Source organism: Saccostrea cucullata, unplaced genomic scaffold (genome assembly GCF_032062105.1).
Source record: "Saccostrea cucullata isolate Sc308-1 unplaced genomic scaffold, CSIRO_AGI_Scuc_v1 ctg3256, whole genome shotgun sequence".
NCBI lineage: Eukaryota > Metazoa > Mollusca > Bivalvia > Ostreida > Ostreidae > Saccostrea > Saccostrea cuccullata.
In genome coordinates, this window is record NW_026918148.1 from 69,879 (window position 1) to 81,049 (window position 11,171).

An 11,171-nucleotide genomic window follows, 5' to 3' on the forward strand; every position below is an offset into this window, starting at 1 on the left:
ACGTCGTCCATATATCTAAATGTCGAGTTGATTGCCACAGCAAGTGTTTTCTTCTTTTCACGTCTACAATTTTGCATAAAATCTGCTTCATATGAATATAAAACTAAGTCTGCTAATAATGGGGCGCAATTTGTACCCATGGGTATTCAAATAGATTGTTGGAATACCTGGTCTCCAAAAACCACATAGATATTGTCAATCAGAAACTCAAGCATCTTCTTGAATTCAACTTCAGAGTACTTATTTGTGCAATCAGAATCTGTTTCAACAAATCAACTTTGCAAATGACCAATGACGAGGTAAATAAATTTACGAGTTCCACTTTTATTGAAGATTTTATTGACGAGGAATTTTAAATTGGATGTTCCCAGGCCTTTTCAAAAAAGACTATTTAAAAGTTCAAAGGGACAGAGTAAAGTTTTGTTCGAATATGATGTAGACCTAACTGTTGATTTACATAAGGTAGTAATGAATCAAAAGAGATATTGTGTATTTCAGGGTTATTGTACGAACGATGCCCATGACTACTGTACGCTTACGTCTCTGAGTATGGTTAAAAAATCCCATCACATCATTACACTTTGGACTGGAAAGATTTCCAGCACTATCCACATTGTCATTATATCCATGGAGAAAGGCTGTCCCTAGTTTTCTAAACCAAAATTCTTCTCGTTGTCTACGGAAAAGTGTACTCAGCGACGGACTATTTGTGTGGTGATAAATCTTTTCGAGAATTCTAACTTTCATTGAGAAAATAGAATGATCATGCAAATTAATATGTTTGTATAAAAGCTGCTGACCGCCATGATTTACTCGTATTTGAAATCTATGACCTGAAATTCTTTTGTTAAGTCATCCCTTAGTTTCACCGACATAAACAAGTCCACACAGATTACATTCTATATTCTATATACGAGGGTTGACCCAAAAGTAATGTCACAACTTCGATAAAATTGCTACCATTCGACGTAAAACAACAAAATTAAAAATGGTGGAAGCTACAGGTACTTCAGATTAGACCTGAAAATTTCAATTCAACATGATTTATACTTTTTAAGATATCGGATTATACATGACGTGCGATTATGGTAGTCGCTAGGGCTGGGTATTGGCCTGAGATTTCGTATTGCGATATATTGCGATATTTTCAACTGTATTGCGATATGTATTGCAATATTTTCAATGTAATAAAAATGGCATTTTCTTACTATATTTACTTTAATTTACATGCAGAATTTACATAACTATGATAAGTAACCAACATGGAAAAAAAATCTTGTTGATTTTATTTAAGATATGCTCTGAATTGTTCCCACAAAACAACTTCTGACTAACTGTTTGGCTTAATTGCAAACTTTCATAAGTCCATTTTTATATTTAATGACAAAATTCCTTAATCTTTGCATATTGCCAATATATCGATATTACAAAATCGTATTGCGATACGATATTTTTTGTCATTGTATTGCAATATATTGAAATATCGATATTATTGCCCAGCCCTAGTAGTCGCCGCACCTTAATAACGTCATATGACGGATACGCGCCGTCATACATTTAAACGCTTCCCTTCGTTTCATTAAAAAAATATTTGAGATTTGATATCCACGAACACGTTCACAAATTTCACTTTCTTACCCTTAGTACCCATCGTACACTTACTCTTTTCTTAATTAATTCTGTCAAAATTCACTGAACATTAGTAAAAGACCAACCTAAAATTTCACATATCGATCTATCCGTCTGTCTTTTGACAACGTCAAATATCATTGAACATTTAAATTCCGTCCGCCCTCCCATCTTTCGATTTTCTTGTCATTTGTTGAGCAATCAATGAACCATCACCCACCCAAAATCGCTGAAACCATCTACACAAATCTCTTATTTACATTCTTTCCTCCAAAAGTCTGGTGAATCAACGTAACTGTCTCTACTGGCGATTTCTCCATTTTAAAGCAAAAATGCATTACAGTTTGTTTTGGCTTTTTTGTCCATTTTGACATTTCCTTTTTTCAATGCATCGGAATAAATCAACGATGTTTTTCATAAAAAATAGCAGTGATGTCATATAATTTTCAATTTAAGACTAAAAAATTATGTAAATTTTTGTCTTGTAAAGTATTTTGCGTTTACGAGCTTTTAAAAGATGCTTTTTAATGTGTTTGTCTTTTTTAATACTAAAAAAGTACACTTTAATTTGTGACGTAAGGTTTTGACGCGGCGACACACCCTATGTTATATGTTTTAAACATCTATAAAATAAATCTAGTTAAACATTATTTAATAAAAATTAAAGTTTAATTAGATTTATATTTGTGCATCTTTTGGTATATTATATTTGATAATGTGACGCCAAATATAAAAGATATGGACACTGTGACATTACTTTTGGATCAACCCTCGTACATTAGAATATATTGAATTCATAAACACTAAATATTACCCTAATTAGTTTGATCCCTTTTTATTTCCCTTGGTTAGTATTACACCTCTAGCCTGTGTAAAAAAAATTGTCTGCACTTCATATCATTCATTTCGATTAATAAATAAATTATTAGATGCAATTATGTGAGCAATTTTTTGTTACTATGCAGTAAGGTCAATATATATTTTGAAATTTTCTTTGTAGAAATTATTGATTATACTCATTACATTCTATTTATTCCAGCTCATATATCAGATTTTCTATAAAAAAAAAACTGCCTCATGAGACAGAGGATCTTATGCCAACTCCGGAACTATTGATATCCACGGCTCAGAAGAAGTTGTGCAGAAATACAGATATGACATTGTTTAAGCATCCTAAAAAATTCAGTTCTTTATCATGTTTATGCTCATTTCCATTCTACAGGTATTATGCAACATGTACAGGTAAAAGACAGGTAATTCTACTGCCTTAAATTATGTTTCTTTTTCTAGGTCCAACTATTCGTTCATAGATGATTGTTTGTATTCCTACATTGTGACAGCATGTTTACATCTCTTGGATCTGTCAGACATAAATGAAATTTCCAGCCGAAACAGCCACTGTATGACATTCTACAAAAGGAGGAGCAGTATAATTTCATCACGCAAATATCCAAGGAAATTTTGGAGAAATACATAAAAATATCCAATGGTACTTCTCAATAATTTACATAATTGTGCAACTTGTCCTTTATTTTTTAATATACAAAATGATACATAGAGAATAATAATACCCTTTTCCATATCACATTCCGTATCAGCCCTCGACCAATATAAGCCCTCGCGCCTTCGGCCCTCTGGCTGATATTGGTGTCTCGGGCTGATACACAATGTGATGTGGAAAAGGGTATGTATTGATATGTTTATTACATACTTAGTAATAAAATACAGCATTAATTAAGTTGAGAAGAAAATAAGTAAATAATCGTGCATGGACTTCTAACATAAATGTACATGGTATATTTATATAATATATATATCGCCTCCGGCTCGTGCACCATGTGTCAAACCCTGACTACTATTTAGGCATAGTGCACGCAAAACACAACACTATTGTTATTATTATGCTGATTGTTGTTACTGTATAAAAACGGCAATATTTTCTTCATTCCCAATGTTTCATCACTGTAACATTCGCCTACTCTATTATGACGTCACCTTATGCAACATGTACGTCATAATCTTTTTCTTTAATTTTGAACGTTCCATGCTTTGGGTATAATCTACAGATAATTTTAGAGAATATTATTTGAGTGAAAGAAGGGGGGTTGCAAGAAACTATTTTAGAAAAAATTATTTTGTTTTTTTTTTAATTTTAATTATAAAATATTTGAAACTAAGTTTATATATATCATAGTATTATATAATAGATAACGGCGTCTGTGGCGTAATCGGCAACGCGTCGGACTGACAATCTCGGGGTCGTGAGTTCGCTCCCCGGATTGGGCGTTGTCGGATTTTCCTCAAAAGTGGAAGCCGTGCACTATTTCGGCATAGTATGCTTACGCTATCTAAATCCTTAGAACACTATGCGGGAATAGTAGGGTATGGGTTATACAGAGACAAACTGACAGGAAGCATAATAATGTCTCATATGATTTGGGTTTGTTTCTGCTTCTATTTCAATGCACTCGATCCAAAATTGAAAATAATCTATTACATGTATTTGTAACTTAAGATTAACCTTATTTTCAAAAAGTTAGAATTAAGAGAATATGAACCCACCAATAAATGTGTATTATCACATGTACTGTTTTTGTGGTCTAATTTACTAAGGGTTTGATATTGACGTCACAAAAGTCGTATCAGCCCTAGCCTGCAGGGCTGATATAGGTTATCAGCCCTGCAAATCAATATCAGACCTGCAGGGCTGATACTGCTATTGTGACGTCAGCCATATCGCATATGCAAAAGACTGTATTTATTACTAAGTGTGTAATAAAAATGAATATGTAGGAGAATGTTTGAAATATTGATTTGAATTGGGATGCTGAGGAGGAGTGTAGAGACTTGTGCATGGTTGTAAGCACTTTAAACACAACACGTTTTTTTACAGGCAGCCAGTGCAGTTGTTGAAGTACTGGCGTGATATGTTGTCTGGAGCATGTTTTTGTGAGACAACGCGCCACTTGTAATCGGTGCATGGTTTGATCGGTTATGCCAAGCAGAAGGGCATTGTGATAGTCGAAATGGGATACGACTGTTGCATTGATGACCTTTGCACACGCTTCCTGGGTGAGATGTTGTTTCACCTTGGAGATTCTCCTTATGTTGAAATACATCTTTTTTACCATGGACTTGACTTGTGCTCCATTGATAAGGTGGCATCCAGGGAAGCACCGAGGTATTTAACAGTAGACTGAGATGTCACTATTGCGTCACCAATCTTCAGCTGAATGTTCTTAACACGATTCTGGTTATGAGCGCTGGCAATCACCATTATCTCGGTTTTTGCATCATTCAGTTTGAGTTTGTTTACAGTCACCCAGGTTCGGACACTCGCTATGCACTCTTCAATTACCTTGACTTGTTCCGAACGTCTGACATTGTTTTTTACACTCAGACGGTTGTACAATTGAGTATCGTCTGCAAATCCATGACGGCTAATGTCATACTGATTGATGACTCTCCTGAGTGGAAGAAGGTACACCAGGAAGAGGAGGGGACCGGGGACAGACCCTTGTGGCACTCCAGTGGACAGTGGCACATATGAGGACACACTGTTGTTGATCTTTACTGATTGAGTGCGGCTGCTCAGGTAAGACTGTACCCAATAGAGTGCTGTGTCCGTCAGTCCAATTTCCACATGTAGTCTCTCCAGTAAGAGGGTGTGATCAATGGTGTCGAATGCAGCACTCAGGTCGAGAAGGACCAGGAGCATGGCATCACCATCGTCCAGAACTGCTTCTACGTCTGCTTTTATTCGTAGGATGGCTGTTTCAGTGCTGGTACCGGTCTTGTAAGCTGACTGCAGTTCATCATGAAGACCGTTTCTGGTGAGATGACCATTAAGCTGTTTTGCAACAACACGTTCGATGACCTTGCTGATGAAAGGAATATTTGAGACTGGTCTATAGTTAGTGAAGATATTCATATCCAGTCCTGGCGTTTTTTGACGTGGTGTAACTAGTGCACGTTTCAGCTTATTTGGAAAGACCCGGTTGAAAGTGATGTATTAACCAGCTCAGTAATTGTCGGTAGCATCTCAGAGAGGATAGCACTGTTCTTTAAAAGCGCAGTGGGGGTGACATCCAGTGAGCAGGTCTTATTTGCGCAAATATTGATGACCTTGTTTAATTCTTCATGCGTCTGGACCTTGAAGCAGCCAAGTTGAGGCAGTGGTTTATCCAAGTCTGAAGAAGCTGTATTATCACGGAGATCTGTGTCATCAAGACCTTGCCGGAGCTTCTGAACTTTCTTGTTAAAAAACTTAACAGAATCTTCGGCAAGAGTCTGGTCATTAATAGCCGGTGGTAGAGGAGTTCCTGTATTATAATTTATTAGACTTCTAATAAATCTGAAAGTCTCTTTACTGTCCGCTGTGGTGAGCTTTTCCTGATAATAACTGGATTTGGCAGAGTTGATCATGCACCACAGCTCGGGACTGTTCTGAAAGCATCTGTCTATGGACCTCTAGGCCTGATCTCATGGCTTTACGCTCCAACTGTCTTCTCCGTTTTCTTGCTTCATGGATTGAGTCATTGTACCATGGTTAAAGAGAGTCTCCTTTGATGGTGATGGTTCGTTTGGGTGCTATGCTGTCCAGGACTCCTTCCACTTTGGAGTCTATACCTGACAGCAGATCAATGGCATTGCCCCCTTCTTTGATGGAATTCAGCGATTCTGCTAGTTCTTGTGCTAGTGTTTCCACAGGGATACGCTTCAATGGCCTAGCTAGCCGACATTTGTTTGCTAGGTGTAATGGACAGGTGTAAAGTTCCCAAGTAACCGCATAGTGATCTGAGATCTCTATATCAGTCACAGTGATGGACTTTACAAGTGGGAATATTGGGTCATCCCTTGTGAAAACCAAGTCCAGAGTGTGTACAGCTGCATGGTGGGGATGTTAGCATGTTGTTTTAGGTCAAGTCCAGCCACTATGTCCTGAACCTGTTTCGTGTGTGGCATGCCCGGTTCGTCATAATGGATGTTCATGTCACCGAGGATGCATAATTGGGATGGAATACTAGTGCATACATGTGACAGGAACTGTTCCCACTCCTTGAGGAATTGGGTTCCTGTGAGACCATTCTGTCTTGAGGGAGGAGGATGATACACAAGCAGTAGAGTAACAGAATGATTGCTATTTAGCCTGACTGTGCAAGTCTCAAAAGTCTTGAGTTCAGAATGAGGTGTACATGTGATATCCATGCTGGCTTTGATGACAAAACCAACCCCTCCTCCTCTGGTCCCTTTGGATGTTTGTAGATTGAATACTTTTACATTGATTGAAATGAAGGTAAGTGTGTCCTCATTTAGTGCAAAATTCTACAGAATGTATGATTCATTTAATTTCAGACTTGGCAAAAATTTCAACAGATGCTGCAGCAATGGACACTCAGAAAAGGCAGAAAGAGGCAATGTATGACAACCAGCAACAACGTTATGTGTGTGAAGTTTGTTACAGACAATATAAAACTTCAAATGGTCTTCAACGACATTTGAAAGGCCAACATCAATGGAACATCACAGAAAACACAGGTGTGAATATACCACAAGACTGTGATCATATAGCAGTCTCAGCCTCATTTGTGAAATGAGCCTTGCTATTAAAGACACAAATGATGCCTACCAAATGGGAGATGGTGATCGAATTTTGCTTAACACCAAAGTACAGATGCTGCTGACACGTGTGGGGAACCATACCAAGTACCAGTTGTGGTTGTTCAGGTTTATGGCTTACTGCTATGCTTTGCTAACACCTATAATGGCTTATGTATACTTATGGAACTGTACAGCCAACTTACAGGGCAATACTGGACACAACATACCAAATGATAACCTAATTTAACTCTTAGTTAAGGCAGTAAAAAAGATACATGCCCAAGGATCTAATGCAACTTACAGAAGTGCCAGATATGCAGCATTATCCTTGCAAATTCAAGAAGAAAAAAAGATTAACATGCAGAAAGGACTGGAAAAAAGAAGGTAGGACAGAGGATACCACCACCATCAAAACTGAATGATATTGTTGCTATGGTGAATGAACGTAGGTCAGCAAATATTTTTGAGACATTCCCTTGCAGAGAGTTTTCTAAATCCCAGGATTTAAAGATGTATTTTCACGTGTGAAGGTGACTGAGCTACATAAATGGCTTTCCGAAAACAAGGAGCGGCTATTCTATGAATGTATCTAAGCTCTTATACATGGACTATGAAAATTTATTATTGAAGCTAGCTGCAATGAAGTGCAACTATTGATAAGTTTAATGTAACGTTGACAATCTTTTTCAATGTTTTAATTATCTAAATAATGTGAATTTATTTACCTTATCTTGTGTAGCATTTAACTGAGTGTCATTTTGTGTCTTTTTATCACAACTTATCTTTCTTAATATACATGTAGATAAATTGAGTTTTTTAAATAAGGATTTTAGAATTCCAAATCAATTATGCATTCCATGTATGTCCTCTTACTCTCTCTTGATTTATTTGGTGTTTGTTTGAACACATCCTGATCTACTAATTATGATGGAATGAGACAAAGAGAGATTTTAGAACAGGGGAAAAGAAGATGCATGTAATACCTACCTGATATTATAATGGTGATTAAAATTTGCAATTCATTTATTTATTTTTTTTTTGCTTCAAAAACTATTTGTGAAATGCATCAATAAATCTTGTGACTGCTTTAAACTTTAGTCAAAATAAAGATTACAAGTTCTGTCTCGCTACACTATTAGCTAGATTGGAGTTAAATTAGAAAAATTGAAATTTTAATTAAAAAAAAACACTCAGGTGTCTCATTCCTCCTTAATTGATAATGAATGTTGATGTGGACATCCATTAGGTGATTATGTTCCTGTTTTATAAGTTTAATAAATGTTAAAGGATTATTGAGTTCCTGTTTGGACAACTTTGGAAATGACAGTTGTCATAAAGTAAATTACCTTTGACTGTGAAATCTACTACTTGTTTCAACCACCATGTGTTAAGGTCAGATGACACGTTCCTCAAATATATGTTTTGCATCTCTTGGTTTTATATAAAAAATTCTTCAAATTTGTCATTCTCTTTTGGTTTCTACATTGTTTTTAAAATATTTTTAGATATAAGTACACCAAATATTGTGTTATAGGCCATTTAGAAGATTAGCCATAAGGGTTAAATAAGAAATATGACCCTATGGTATATTGGCCAAATGCCTGGTAAGGTACGCTAATTTTTTGTGAGGAATCTTGTTTTAGTACCTGTACTTCAATGACAAATTCTTAGGAAAAATTATATATTTTTGAGGAACGTGTCGTCTGACCTTAATAGTTTGAAAATGATGATCAAGTAAAAGGCTCTCCAGATAATGATTGGAAAATGTTTCAAATGGAGGAGCATAAAACATTGTGACCTTGACCCCAAAATCAATTGTGTTGACTGTTCGGTCAAGTTTCGCGCCAATCATGCAAAAGACTCCAGTCAGTGATACAAGTGTTGCATACATTGTAAACACAGTGAACGAAGTTCTCCAATTCTTAAAAAACATTGTCTGAAAGGTTCTGTTTTCTTGTTCTGAGATTCTCCCCTAAGAAATAAAATATTAACTTATATATGTTCCAGCGAGTAATCTGTATTCTAAACATAGGCAGCAAGGAATCCATCTTTGGAAATTCATTAACAAGAGAGGCTCAATATATTTCATTTTTGGATATATATATAATTTGTTATAACCTAAGTTTCCTCATTTTAAATCACATACCATTGAATAACTGTGTGTGCTTCATTACCTACAATAGCTCTAATATTTCGCTTGTAGACGTCAGATTTCATAACATCTCGCCATTTAAGGTCTCCAACCAGCTGTTCGGGACTAGCGAAAATAAAATCATATTCTCCATTTATTAAATCACTACTTTCATTTGAGTCTTTTCCTATGTAAGTGGCTTGAAACCTAAAGCTGTCAATTTTTTGCACTGTTCAGACATGATGGAAATCAGCGGCGTTACTATCACGATGCATATTTCTGGAAAAAGTACTAGAATGCATTCATATGTTAGAGATTTTCCACTTCCTGTTTTGGTACCGACAAAAACATCTTTTCTGTCCATTACAGCCTTCACAACCTTCTTTTGATATGGTCTGAGCGAGGGAATATTAAATCTTTTACAATTTTTTCTTCGATGTTATTTTCCATGGTCGCAGCCATTTTTGATGAAAATTACTCTGTTACGTAAACTCTGATTGGCCGAAGTTGACGTAAGTTAAGGACAACTTTCAATACGGGGCGCTCATGTGGGTTTACAAAATCTTACTTAATCTTCCAAGGGTGAAAAGAGGAGAGGAGCGGATCGTCACCCTTGGCTAGCGAAGATGAGAGAAACTATCCATTTTCAGTTTGAACAATTCATCTCCAGGGAAGATTGGTTTTTTATAAGACCCATTCTTAAGCAGCGTTAACTTTTCTCATTTTTGAAGGCATATTTTAAGAAGATTCATGGAAGATTTTAATCATAATTCGGTAAACAGTCTTTCAGGCATCCGTGGACATTGGGAGGACCGATATAGCTCACTTGTCCCAAAACCAGAGATGTTTGTAGTGTTTATATGTGTGTGTGTGTGTGTGGGGGGGGGGGGGTGGGGTTGGGGGGGTAGGGGGGTGGTTGGGTGTACACACCGTAAATATATCTTTTTATATATCATGTTAGCTGTTATCTATGTTAGCAACTTCCATACCCTTTCAAGTGACACAATGTTAGACTTGGATAACAGAAAAAACCTTTAAAATATTAAAGGCATTTTACAGGCTTCACTTGCGAACACAGATTTTATTAATTTTAATTGCTTCACCAGTACAGGTATACTTTGTGCCATGGCAGCGCCATGACTAGTGTCGGGGTCCTAGTTTCAACTACGTATACTAACACAAAAACATTTTAAAAATGTTTTTAATACATTTTCAAATGTCTTTAAAACATTTTCAAAATGTTTTTAAAACATTTTCAAAATGTTGCGAAAACATTTTTAAAAATGTTTTAATCACGTGATTTTGTATGGTTTTTTAAACGTTTTAAAAACATTTTAGTGAAATATTTAAGCAAAATGTTGTCAGAACATTTTCTTCAAATGTTGCAAAAACATTTTCAATAATGTTTTAATCACGTGAATTTGTATGGTTTTTAAACGTTTTTAAAACATTTTAGTGAAATATTTCAGCAAATGTTTCCGGAACATTTTTTTAAAATGTTACAAAAAACATTTTTCAATAATGTTTTAATCACGTTTTGTATGGCTTTTTAAATGTTTCTAAAACATTTTACAAAATATTTTAACAAACGTTATTATAACATTGTTTTAAAATGTAATAAAAACATTTTCAAAAATGTTTAATTCAAGTTTAATTTGTTTTGTTTTTAAAACCTTTTCAAAACTTCAAGTCGAGGTTACAAAAGTGTTTTTTTCTGAAATTTTACTTTTTCTCATTAAATAATGATATACATGTATTTATATTTTAAAAGAAATAAACACAAATTATATTTAGTTTTTGAACTTTTAAT

General features: G+C 35.4%; 1 pseudogene; it reads left to right on the plus strand.

Moving 5' to 3' along the window:
• Nucleotides 1-2,923: 2,923 nt before the first annotated feature.
• Nucleotides 2,924-7,857, plus strand: LOC134257853 (uncharacterized; annotated as a pseudogene).
• The last annotated feature ends 3,314 nt before the right edge of the window (nt 7,858-11,171 follow it).